Below are 7,614 nucleotides of genomic sequence, written 5' to 3'. Positions count from 1 at the left end.
AAGGGGACAATGTGTTTCTTTTGAAATTTAGTGTATTTGAACAGAATAATTCTTGTATTGTGTTCGCTTAAAAGTCATCAGTCTTAGATTGTACACATTTCTAAGTAAGGAAATAGTGCACAACCCAAGTTCACCCTGACAAGAATTTGAATCATGCACTTTATAGGTTGTACCCACAATGTAGACACTACTTTTCTCTTAGTCACCTAGTGATCCTTTTTGTCATCACATCCACTGCTGCAATTCTCTGTGCGTGTTTCAGGCACACTTCATTTTCCTTGATTATTTCTCCATATAAGAGTGATAGGCACTTCCCAGTACCCGGGCCATATAGCTCAGGCCTGCCTGTAAATCTAGCTCCATGGGATCCAATGCCATCTTCCAGCCTCTGAGGGTACCCACACACCTGTGTGCTTACAGGCAGATGGATATATGAGGAATGCATGTGCTTAGCCTACCTTCCATGCTTCCCTTTCAATCTAGTTAAGAACACATACTCATGCTGGCAACTCCACCCGCTCTATGCCCTTAGTATGAGTCAGCTCCACCTCTTTGACTCCTGAAGACTGGATTGTAGAGTCTTGTAAGTTTACAGAATGTCTGCATCTGGTCTCAGAAGCTTCACCAAGACCAAGTTAAACACATATCAGAAGGAAGTTAAACACATACAGAAAGCAGTATAGATTAAGATGTTTCAAATTAAATACAGAAAAATACAACATAAATTTACCAAAAAGTTTTAAATTTAATTCAATTTTAAAATAAATTAAAATTTAAAGTAAATATGGTGAAGCTATCCAGGAAGATAACTTTGTTGATCTCTGTGCAGCACATGCATATGTGCTCCCACTCACACACATAAATCCACACAGAATAGCACATGTACACATATCCAAAAAGAAGAACCAGAAAAGAACAAATGAAGCAAAAATAGCTTTAAGTGGGTATTCTTTTTAAGGATGACAAAGGGAGAAAAGAATTAGGAACTTGAAAGATGAGGTATTGGAACAGCTCTGTGAGGCTTGAAAAACTGGCAACTGTCAGCCACATAGAGTAAATGGAGGTCAGTAGAAGTTGTTGACTCTTGTATTTACTGTGGTTTATGCTATGTCTCAGTCTGTATTGCACATGTGTCTGATGTCCACAGAGTTGTCCTCACTTGGCCTTTTTCTTCCTCTGGGGACCAGTATCCTCTGCTAGCCTCACTTACCTTGGCAAGGACTCCCACTCTCCACGACTAACCACATCATCCCTGTTGGGTCAGTACTGTTTTAATCATGTGTCTGCCAAATTGCTTGGGATATTGGGATGCAGATGCAGCATGGATGTTGGTGTGGGCAGAGGACCTGGCTTACGACTTTAAAGATCACACTTTCTGTGTCAGTCATTCCTGGTGAGGGATACAACTATGAATATAGAATTTCAAAATATTCAGGCTCTACAGCAGAGGACAGTGCTCCAGAATTTCATCCCACTGCTGGCCTCAGTGGCTCAGAGCTTCCAGACTGCAGAGTTGTTGTCAGTAAATGTGTCCCCAGCTAGAGTAAATGGGGGTATTGGTTCTCTCTTTCTCTCTCTCCCTCTCTCTCTCTCTCTGTCTCTCTCTCTTTCCCTCTCTCTCATCTCATCTAATCTCCCTCCCATCAGCATCAAATTGGGAGATAATCCTTGAACTTGGAAACGCATAGACATTCCCATTCCTGTGGTTCGGCCATTATCTACTCCTATTTGTGGTGTCCTGTTAGCCAGCAAGCATGTGGAGCAATGAAGAAAGGGAACAAGAATGTGAAGTCTGGTCTTCATTTCTTATTTTGTTCTACGGTTACAGTAAGTTGTGAATTAGTGCAGATATGCCGCATGTCTCCTAATGGCCGTATCCTAGGTAACTATAATGTAATGTCAACAGTGGATTACACCATCGTATTTATTTTCTTTTCTCCCATGTAGCCTTCATATAACCACCACCTCAACTTAGATAGAACTATTTATCAGCAAAACGACTTCCCTAGTGTTCTTTGTATGGTTCCACCCAGCTCCATCCCTACCCTGTTGACAGCACTAAACAATCAAAGATACTTCCTCCATCTTTAAAACATTGCCACTTCTGGAACTTTATATCATGGAATGTTTCACCCCATCAACTTCCAATGATGGCCTCTATCACTTTGCATGGTTCCCTTGAAGTACATTCATGTTCGTTCCCGCAGTTCATTCACTTTGTTTGAATATAATGCTGAAATATGGATGGACTGTGATGTACTCAGTATTCCACTGACTAAAAAGTGTCTAGATTTTCCAGTTAGTCTTTCAGAAATGTGTGATTTAGTGAGAAGCAGTTCACTAAGGATGGTCAGGCAGCAGCACACCCAGGAGCCTGTTAGGAGAGTAGCTTCCTGTTACCTGAGACTTGAGTCAGTATTGTTCAGTATAGCCATGGGTCTCTAGGTTGTAACCACCATTGCTGAGTGTGGGCCTGGTTCTCTAGGTTTTAATGACCTCCAGGAGATTCTGAGGTCTGAAACGTCTGAGACCAACCAAACTGGTAATATTAAAACTGCAAGTTCACTAAGTCATTTGCCTGTCATGTGGAAAAACTGTTACTCCAAATCCCCTGTGACAAAAGAGCCAAGGAAACGAGCCACATCTGTCATTCAGACCAGGATTCACATTACAAAATTCACATCCCCAAACAATTCAAAAGCTAGCTGTCTTCAGCAGCATGATTTTAAATTCCATGATCACATAAGAGAAAGTTCAGAAGTTTCTGATCGATTTGGATAGAAGTTCTCACACCAAGACATCCTAGGGTGAATTTTCCATTTGTGGATTTTTAAAGCACGATTTGGGGGGACTCTTGAAAGTACTTTAACTGTTTAAACTGAGTTAGGAACAAGAGTGAAATTCTACCATGGAAGGAAATTCACTTTGCTGGCAAACAGCATATTTAAAAACCCCACATAGCAGGGTGTGGTGGCACACACCTTTAATCCCAGCACTGGGGAGGCAGAAGCAAGCTGATCTTTGTAAGTTCAAGGCCAGCCTGGTCTACATAATGAGTTCAGGTTAGCTGGGACTATAGGGATGCCCTGTCTCAAAAAGACAAAAAAGGTACGTATATGCAATTCATATAAAGTCCATAAAATAGTACTATGCCTAGAGATTAATGAGAATATATAAGTAGAAAGGATATTAATAGTTTATCTGTTAATGCAACCTTAGAATCTGTAAAACACTTTTTCAAATACTCTCTGATATGTAAAAAAGGAAAAGCCTTCAGTGGTGTATTCTCAAGAATCTCACTTTTCTCCCATGTCTTTTATGATTTTATTAATATTTATAGTTTTTACATATAAGGAAAAGAAAAGCCAATGATCAGTACTTACATCTCAATTCTGTTATGAAACCATTTTCAATTACTTTTACTATGAAATATGTATTAAAATTCTTAACTCCATAATAATGAAAGCACTTGTTTGGATTACAAGAAAATATATTTGAGAAAAGTTTCACTGTACAGCCCTGGCTGGCTTGGTGAGCACAGAGATATGCCCACTTTTGTTTCTCAAATGCTAGGATTAATGCACCACCATTCTTAGTGAAATTATTTTTGATGGAATTTATCTATCACATTATCATTCACACACACACATATATAAATATATATAATCAGTCTATTGTCAACTCCATGTACAATTTGAGAATTAAGGATGGGCAGTAATGCTGCTTATAATTTCAGCAGTTATAACATAAGGATTTGGAACCATGGAAACTTTTAGAAGGAAAATTTCAAAGATTATTTTTAAAATCTTCTATTATGCATTTCACTCAATCTGATGATAATTTGGATAGATTAAATTTATGATTCTTCTTTATGTATTAAGAGGTCTGAGTCTTTCCAATGTGGCAACTAAGGTGTATTTATAACTTTTGGCTAATTCAGTTGTAATTGGTTACAATTTGAAACCAAACCCCTGCCTGATAAAAATGGAATGCTAAGATGTGAAATTCATTCTCCAAAAAATGATATGAGAGCTGAGGTAGCGCTGTGAGTCTGTACTGTTGCAGGAGATACTGCACTAGGTGGAAAAAGCTCTCTGAGATTAATGCAGAGTGGGGCAGCACTGACCACAAGGCTTAGGACTCTTAGAGAAACCAGTTCTAGGAGGACGAATTACTCAGACACACACACACACACACACACACACACACACAAACACACATGTCACTTTTGACATGATTTAGAATAAAATACCCCAAACACTAAACCATGGTGCTGAACTGTTCTTTAGAACTCACAGCTGGAAAGAAATATATGCAGGAAGAAGAGACTCATCTTTACTGGCCATCAAGCAGGACTGTGCAGTGTGGTGAATGCCCATCCTCCCAAATCAAGCCCTGCATCATAAACTGGAAAGTGATGGATCCCTTCACGGAGAAGCAGAACACATTGCTCTTCTTCCTGAAACTATGTGTAGATTCTGCATTATGCTCCTCACATTAAAGTCTCCTCACAGCAACAGATGTCTCTGGTTGCCAGTGTCTCCTAGGAATAAGTCACCAGTAGTTGTCTAATGACTTCACTTGAGGACAGCTGACACAGAGACTACAGAAAACATGCATATTCATACGAAGTTGCTGAATGACACAAACATACCACACATGGAATTAAACACAAACTTTGAAAGTGGAATTTAAAGTTTTTGTGAGAGATTAAAATAAAACATCTGTTTAAAAATAGTCAGAGTGCTTGCAGAGCTAGTGCAATTGCCAAGGCTTGTTCACCAGCATTCAAATAAAAATAATAGCAATAAGTAATACGACAGCAGTATCCTGACCCACTTGGTCCATATGTCTGTTGTAAAATCTTCTATCATAATGACCTTATGGTTTGCCAGGAAGGAAAAGGGAATAACCTACCCATAGCTAATCCATCTGCTACAACAGAGCCTTGCAAGGCACAAATGTAACCCCACAGATGTCCAGAAATCTTGGATCAAAATGCCACAATTCCTTTCATATTGTGATTTTCAAGTTATGGGTTTCAAAGAGGTAAATGGGAGGTTTGAAATATTTGTTTGTTCTTGTTTTGTCTAAAGCAAAAGTGTTTTAAATGACAAGATGGAGAGTGGGCTGTACGTGCACAACTGCTGCTTGACGACCAGAGCTGGAAGCTTCAGCATGGAAAAAATGCATCATTTAAAACATATTTAACAGTTTCTAAAATATGATAACCTACAAGTTCTTAAACATTAGATGCGGAAATAAGAGAAAATAGATAAATGTAATTTCTATACTATTTTTACTAATCTCTACCAGATTCTGCAGGGCTAAAATAATCCACCAGTTCTACTGTGATGTCCAACAGCTGCTCAAGCTCGTCTGATCCAATGTTACCTTGAAGTGAATGGAGTGGTTGCCTTCATTGCTACTGTGGCATTTGCCTGCTTCACCACCATTACCCTCTCCGATGTCCAGATAGTCTCCATTCTACAGTCCTCAGGTTGCCCTCTGCTGATGGTTGGTCTAAGGTCTTCTCCCTCTGCCTTCCCCACCTCTGTGTTGTCTCAGTATTTTCTCTCCACAGGCACCTGTGCATATCTCAAGCCAACTTTAGACTCAACAGCTTCTCAAGATCTCATGCTGTCTATCTTTTACATAGTACTATCTCCCTACACTCAACCTTTTTATCTACAATTTCAGGAATGAGACTATGAAGGGGGCTGTAAGGATTTTAATGCCAGGTAGAAAATTCTTTGGAAAAAGATCATTTAAATTTTCTTCTTTTTGACCAGTGACATTAAACACAAGAAACATTATTAGCTTTTTGAATGCCTTTAATTTGCAATGTTAAGAACAATAATAAAATATCTTCTAGATAAAGTATATAAGGATTTTTTAAGATTGCAGCATGTGTTTGTGTACCAGTGCATGTGTGTAGGTGCAGGTGCTCGTGCCACTGGAACCCATATGAAAGAAAGAGGCATCCTTCAGGTGTTGGTCATTCCCTTCCTGTTTACTTTTTCTTATTTTGAGTTTCTGTATTTGCTACTGCCTAAGCCAGGCTATCTGGCCCACAAGATTCTGATATTCTGTCTCCCCTTTCTACTTCTCATAGGCTACTGAGTTTAAGGACATGTGCCATTTCCTTATGATTTTATGTGGGTTTAGGGTTGTCAGGATTGTGCAGCCAGCACTTTTAACCACTCATCCATCTCCAAATTCTTTAAAGTACTTTTCTTATTTTCTCTTAGGAATATTTGGTATCCTCACTCATCTTAATAAATATCATATTTGTATTTATGGTTAAGTCTCATGATAGCAACCTGACATTGTTTTTCTGTTACTGAAAAGTCTTGCCTTAGATCTCCCCATGGGGTACAAACAGACTCTGAAAGAACTTTGCAATATCAGTGTGGGGTACATGCTGTGCCAGTGAACCACTGTCATGATGAGCTGCAATTCCAGAGCACAAGAGTACAGGTGTGTCAGTTCAAGCGTTGAGGAGGTAAAAGTATGACTCACTTTGGCAATTTTTAATAATATTTTTAAAGGCTGACAAGTCACAAAGAGGTGCAATAAGAGTGACTTGTTCTGTTTCAAAGTAGAACAAAGTGCATCTTCTACCAACCATGGGATGAACAATTGTGGAGTGATTGGGAAATATTTCATTTAACTGACTTTATTGGATTAATGGATTGGTCTAAAATTCCTTCTGACCCCTACACACTTGATACAGGCTTTTGTGTCTTGATTAAAAATGTTGGGATTTTCCTTCTTTTCTAATATAGAGTTGAAATTGGGATAGATACTGCATTTTTATGCTTGGTTAATATGACTTTCTATTTCTCTATATGCATCTGTAGTGGTTTGAATGAGAATGTCCTCCATAGTTTGCAATGTGTGGAAACTTGGTTACCATTTTGCAGCACTGCTTGGGGATGGTCATGGAACCTTTAGGAGGTGCAACCATCCTGGACAAAGCACATAGCTGGGGGCGGGCTTTGAGAGTTCATAGCCATGCCCACTTCTAGTCTGCCTCTCTGCTCCTGTGGCTGCTGAAAGGTGTGCTCCTTCAGCTTTCTACTCAGGCCCCTCTGGCTGCCACACCTCTCCTGCCATTATGGAATCTCCCTCTAGAACCTTAAGCCAGATAAGTGCTTCCTTCTGGAAGTGGCATCTTGGTGATGGTATTTTATCACAGCAACAGAAAAGTGAATGATCAATATATATTCTTTAAATAGTTTAAATATATTTATGAAAAGAATTCAAAGCTGGAGACAAGAAGTGTTTAAAGATAAAACAATTTTGTGTTAGAGATAAAACAAATTGTGGCACACACCCTTAATCCCAACACTCAGGATGCAGAGACAGGCAGATCCCCATGAGTTTTAAGTCAGCCTCTTCTATATAGTAAGTTCCAGGTAAGCCAGAGCTGCATAGTGAGACCATGTATCTAAAATGAATAAATAATGATAAAAATAAATAATAAAAATAATTTTTATGTATTTGTGCTGTTATTTATAAATGCACTACATAGTATTCATTAGTGTCGACACTGGTGTATGCACTACATTGCAATGTAATACCATACATAATGATTACCTCTCAAGTCAT

The sequence above is a fragment of the Nannospalax galili genome, unplaced genomic scaffold (genome assembly GCF_000622305.1).
Source record: "Nannospalax galili isolate Female #2095 unplaced genomic scaffold, S.galili_v1.0 scaffold2345, whole genome shotgun sequence".
NCBI lineage: Eukaryota > Metazoa > Chordata > Mammalia > Rodentia > Spalacidae > Nannospalax > Nannospalax galili.
This window is presented reverse-complemented; position numbering follows the sequence as displayed.